The sequence below is a fragment of the Coregonus clupeaformis genome, unplaced genomic scaffold, assembly GCF_020615455.1.
Source record: "Coregonus clupeaformis isolate EN_2021a unplaced genomic scaffold, ASM2061545v1 scaf0244, whole genome shotgun sequence".
Taxonomy (NCBI): Eukaryota; Metazoa; Chordata; class Actinopteri; order Salmoniformes; family Salmonidae; genus Coregonus; species Coregonus clupeaformis.
In genome coordinates, this window is record NW_025533699.1 from 468,323 (window position 1) to 475,000 (window position 6,678).

The following is a 6,678-nucleotide window of genomic DNA, read 5'->3' on the forward strand; positions in this document are numbered from 1 at the left end:
CTGTCAAAGCCTGGCTTGACTAACACTAACTATCACTGCTGGGGACTACTGTAGCTCTGTCAAAGCCTGGCTTGACTAACACTAACTACCACTGCTGGAGACTACTGTAGCTCTGTCAAAGCCTGGCTTGACTAACACTAACTATCACTGCTGGGGACTACTGTAGCTCTGTCAAAGCCTGGCTTGACTAACACTAACTACCACTGCTGGAGACTACTGTAGCTCTGTCAAAGCCTGGCTTGACTAACACTAACTACCACTGCTGGAGTCTACTGTAGCTCTGTCACATCCTGGCTTGACTAACACTAACTACCACTGCTGGAGACTACTGTAGCTCTGTCAAAGCCTGGCTTGACTTGACTGTCCACACTAGATGAACAGATGATTGAGTTCAGCCTTCGTACTTCAGCTAACAAAGGAAAGGAAGGGTGCTCAACAACAACGACTCCAAAAGGACACATTCCAGACAGGAGCTCTGTCTATACGTGAGACTCTGAGGAAGACGTCGGCTTGACGTGGAAACGTCAGTCACCTGTTCTCACTCTGGATTAAAGTGAGCTGAAATAAATATATCTGCCTTTTTTGTTGAGTGGTCCAACTCCTTTCTGCCACGAATTAGTCCTTTTGAAAGGTCTTCTTGGTAAGCCCTTTTCAGATTCTATGTATTATATTATAGCTAATAAAGACAAATACAATACATGTATCCCAAATAGACAGAACTACAGTCCAGTCCAGTACAGGCTACATGTGTTATACAAGCAGAAGGAGCTGAAGTTCTACTGCATGTAAAGGGTTATTATTGCAATATGTACAGATTTTAAAAGATACTTTTCCCCTCAGGACCACCGGTATAAAGGTCCTCTGAAAACATATTTAAGGATCGTAAAGCTACTCGTTCACGTTGATGATCCAACGTGACATTTTAAGAGGAGGGCTGTTGGTTGTGCTCTGTCCACCACTTCCTCAGCAGGATGGGTCCGCTCCACGGGCGAGTGCCCCGGCAGGGACCCTTAATGACATGGCTGGTATCTGTATTAGCTGTGTGTGTGTGTGTGTCTGTGTGTGTGTGTGTGTGTGTGTGTGTGTGTGTGTGTGTGTGTGTGTGTGTGTGTGTGTGTGTGTGTGTGTGTGTGTGTGTGTGTGTGTGTGTGTGTGTGTGTGTCTGTCTGTCTGTCTGTCTGTCTGTCTGTCTGTCTGTCTGTCTGTCTGTCTGTCTGTCTGTCTGTCTGTCTGTCTGTCTGTCTGTCTGTCTGTCTGTCTGTCTGTCTGTCTGTCTGTCTGTCTGTCTGTCTGTCTGTCTGTCTGTCTGTCTGTCTGTCTGTGTGTGTGTGTGTGTGTGTGTGTGTGTGTGTGTGTGTGTGTGTGTGTGTGTGTGTGTGTGTGTGTGTGTGTGTGTGTGTGTGTGTGTGTGTGTGTAGGGGATAGAGAGGCTGCCTTACTGCATGAGGCTCATCATCAACCCTCCCACTTCAGGTCCCCTCATAGAGCATCAGAGGAGGACTGACGCTGCACAAAACACACCCCCTTCATCTAGATGGACGTACACTGAGGAGACGCCTCACATAATGAAGGACAACACACACACACTTCATCTAGATGGACGGACACTGAGGAGACGCCTCACATAATGAAGGACAACACACACGCACCCTTCATCTAGATGGACGTACACTGAGGAGACGCCTCACATAATGAAGGAAAACACACGCACCCTTCATCTAGATGGACGTACACTGAGGAGACGCCTCACATAATGAAGGAAAACACACACACACTTCATCTAGATGGACGGACACTGAGGAGACACCTCACATAATGAAGGAAAACACACACACACTTCATCTAGATGGACGGACACTGAGGAGACGCCTCACATAATGAAGGAAAACACACACACACTTCATCTAGATGGACGTACACTGAGGAGACGCCTCACATAATGAAGGAAAACACACACATTTCATGTCTTCATCTAGATGGACGGACACTGAGGAGACGCCTCACATAATGAAGGAAAACACACGCACACACTTCATGTCTTCATCTAGATGGACGTACACTGAGGAGACGCCTCACATAATGAAGGAAAACACACACACACACTTCATGTCTTCATCTAGATGGACGTACACTGAGGAGACGCCTCACATAATGAAGGACAACACACACACACTTCATGTCTTCATCTAGATGGACGTACACTGAGGAGACGCCTCACATAATGAAGGAAAACACACACACACTTCATGTCTTCATCTAGATGGACGGACACTGAGGAGACGCCTCACATAATGAAGGAAAACACACACACACTTCATCTAGATGGACGGACACTGAGGAGACGCCTCACATAATGAAGGACAACACACACACACCCTTCATCTAGATGGACGGACACTGAGGAGACGCCCCACATAATGAAGGAAAACACACACACACTTCATCTAGATGGACGGACACTGAGGAGACGCCTCACATAATGAAGGAAAACACACACACACTTCATCTAGATGGACGGACACTGAGGAGACGCCTCACATAATGAAGGAAAACACACGCACACACTTCATGTCTTCATCTAGATGGACAACCACCGAGCACAGAAACAAACATCTTACCTTATGTGTACCAGTCCAGGGTTGTATCATCACAACGCATGAGTCAATACATGACTCCAGTCAGATGTATACCAGTCCAGGGTTGTATCATCACAACGCATGAGTCAATACATGACTCAAGTCAGATGTATACCAGTCCAGGGTTGTATCATCACAACGCATGAGTCAATACATGACTCCAGTCAGATGTATACCAGTCCAGGGTTGTTTCATCACAACGCATGAGTCAATACATGACTCTAGTCAGATGTATACAGGTCCAGGGTTGTTTCATCACAACGCATGAGTCAATACATGACTCCAGTCAGATGTATACCAGTCCAGGGTTGTATCATCACAACGCATGAGTCAATACATGACTCCAGTCAGATGTATACCAGTCCAGGGTTGTATCATCACAACGCATGAGTCAATACATGACCCCAGTAAGATGTATACCAGTCCAGGGTTGTATCATCACAACGCATGAGTCAATACATGACCCCAGTCAGATGTATAACAGTCCAGGGTTGTATCATCACAACGCATGAGTCAATACATGACCCCAGTCAGATGTATACCAGTCCAGGGTTGTATCATCACAACGCATGAGTCAATACATGACTCCAGTCAGATGTATACCAGTCCAGGGTTGTATTATCACAACGCATGAGTCAATACATGACTCAAGTCAGATGTATACCAGTCCAGGGTTGTATCATCACAACGCATGAGATAATACATGACCCCAGTCAGATGTATACCAGTCCAGGGTTGTATCATCACCACACATGAGTCAATACATGACTCCAGTCAGATGTATACCAGTCCAGGGTTGTATCATCACAACGCATGAGTCAATACATGACCCCAGTAAGATGTATACCAGTCCAGGGTTGTATTATCACAACGCATGAGTCAATACATGACCCCAGTCAGATGTATACCAGTCCAGGGTTGTATCATCACAACGCATGAGATAATACATGACCCCAGTCAGATGTATACCAGTCCAGGGTTGTATCATCACAACACATGAGTCAATACATAACCTTGGCTAAAGAAAATGTGGATAGATTTCTTGTTGGGTTTGTTATTTGTTGAAATAATCATAACAACAAATACACTATATATACAAAAGTTTGTGGACACTCCTTCAAATTAGTGTCTAGGAGTAACAACTGCTCAGCCTCGAAGTGGTAGGCCACACAAGCTCACAGAGCAGGACCGGCGAGTGCTGAAGCGCGTAGCGCATAAAATCGTCTGTCCTTGATTGCAACACTCACTACTGAGTTCCAAACTGCCTCTGGAACCAACGTCAGCACAAGTGGGTTTCCATGGCCGAGCAGCCGCACACAAGCCTAAGATCACCATGTGCAATGCCAAGGGTCAGCTGGAGTGGTGTAAAGCTTGCCGCCATTGGACTCTGGAGCAGTGGAAACGCGTTCTCTGGAGTGATGAATCACGCTACACCATCTGGCAGTCCGATGGACAAATCTGGGTTTGGCGGATGCCAGGAGAACGCTACCTGCCTGAATGCATAGTGCCAACTGTAATGTTTGGTGGAGGAGGAATAATGGTCTGGGGCTGTTTTTCATGGTTTGGGCTAGGCCCCTTAGTTCTAGTGAAGGGAAATGTTAACACTATAGCATATAATTCATATAATTGTGGTCCTCTGTAGCTCAATTGGTAGAGCATGGCACTTGTAACGCCAGGGTAGTGGGTTCGATCCCCGGGCCACCCATACGTAAAAATGTATGTGCACATGACTGTAAGTCGCTTTGAATAAAAGTGTCTGCTAAATGGCATATTAATTAATAGTAATGAATTAATAAACATTAATTAATATAATGACATTCTAGATGATTCTGTGCTTCCAACTTTGTGGCAACAGTTTGGGGAAGGCCCTTTCCTGTTTCAGCATGACAATGCCCCCCGTGCACAAAGCGAGGGCCATACAGAAAGGGTTTGTCGAGATCAGTGTGGAAGAACTTGACTGGCCTGCGCAGAGCCCTGACATCAACCCCATCGAACACCTTTGGGATGAATTGGAACGCCGACTGCGAGCCAGGCCTAATCGCCCAACATCTGTGCCCGACCTCACTAATGCTCTTGTGGCTGAATGGAAGCAAGTCCCCTCAGCAATGTTCCAACATCTAGTGGAAAGCCTTCCCAGAAGAGTGGAGGCTGTTATAGCAGCAAATGGGGGGACCAACTCCATATTAATGCCCATGATTTTGGAAGGAGATGTTCGACGGGCACGTGTCCACATACTCATGTAGTGTAGAATGTGTTTTGTCCTTTTCTCTGAGGTCTCGATGCACGTGCCACCTAAACTCTGAACAGGTTTTCATATAATGATGTAAAACAACACATTAGAATCCTGTTTCTGTTCAAAAACACAGCTACTCTACAGGATGAAGTGGATATTGCAATAGCCCATAATTCCATTCAGAAATTACTTCATTTTTTTCTTGAGGTAAGTCGTGCCACTAGACGACAGTAAGCTAATCAAAATAACACTGTGTATTTTATGTGGACAAGACAAGAGAACACCTTAGAAATCTAAATATTCCAGTCCTGTCAACATTGTCATTACAAACACCAGAGACAACATTATCCTCCGGACCCCTGATTATCCATGGATTAATATCAGCCTCATATTCTACCCAACACTGTCTGCATCCCAAATGGCACCCTATTCCCTGTATAGTGCACTATGTTTGACCAGAGCCTTATGGATCCTGGACAATAGTAGTGCACTATAAATGGAATAGGGTGCCATTTGGGACGTAGCCACTGTCTGTGTATGCAGCGAGGGTTAGCCTGGTGTTATTGTGAAATAAATGAATTAGTGCCACACGATGTGTCATGGCTATTAACAGACAGCAGGAGGCCTGGGGGAAGACTGGGGAGGGCTGGAGGAGGACTGGGGGAGGACTGGAGGAGGACTGGGGAGGGCTGGGGGAGGACGGAGGAGGACTGGGGAGGGCTGGGGGAGGACTGGAGGAGGACTGGGGAGGGCTGGGGGGAGGACGGAGGAGGACTGGGGAGGGCTGGGGGGAGGACTGGAGGAGGACTGGGGAGGGCTGGAGGAGGACTGGGGGAGGACTGGAGGAGGACTGGGGAGGGCTGGAGGAGGACTGGGGGAGCACTGGGGAGGGCTGGAGGAGGACTGGGGGAGCACTGGGGAGGGCTGGAGGAGGACTGGGGGAGGACTGGAGGAGGACTGGGGAGGGCTGGGGGAGGACGGAGGAGGACTGGGGAGGGCTGGGGGAGGACTGGAGGAGGACTGGGGAGGGCTGGAGGAGGACTGGGGGAGGACTGGAGGAGGACTGGGGAGGGCTGGAGGAGGACTGGAACATTGTTTACCTCCTCTCTACGTCTTCCCCCAGTCTCCCCCTCTCCACCCCCAGTCTCCCCTCTCCTCCCCCAGTCTCCCCCTCTCCTCTCCCAGTCTCCTCCTCTCCTTCCCCAGTCTCCCCTCTCCTCTCCCAGTCTCCCCCTCTCCACCTCCCAGTCTCCCCTCTCCTCCCCCAGTCTCCCCTCTCCTCTCCCAGTCTCCTCCTCTCCTCCCCAGTCTCCCCCTCTCCTCCCCCAGTCTCCCTCTCCTCCCCCAGTCTCCCCCTCTCCTCCCCCAGTCTCCCCCTCTCCACCCCCCAGTCTCCCCTCTCCTCCCCCAGTCTCCCCCTCTCCTCTCCCAGTCTCCTCCTCTCCTCTCCCAGTCTCCCCTCTCCTCCCCAGTCTCCCCCTCTCCTCCCCCAGTTCCCCCTCTCCCCCCCCAGTCTCCCTCTCCTCCCCCAGTCACCCCCTCTCCTCCCCCAGTCTCCCCCTCTCCTCTCCCAGTCTCCTCCTCTCCTCTCCTCTCCTCTCCCAGTCACCCCTCTCCTCTCCCAGTCTCCTCCACTCCTCTCCCAGTCTCCTCCTCTCCTCTCCTCTCCCAGTCACCCCCTCACCTCCCACAGTCTCCCCCTCTCCTCTCCCAGTCTCCTCCTCTCCTCTCCTCTCCTCTCCCAGTCACCCCTCACCTCTCCCAGTCTCCTCCACTCCTCTCCCAGTCTCCTCCTCTCCTCTCCTCTCC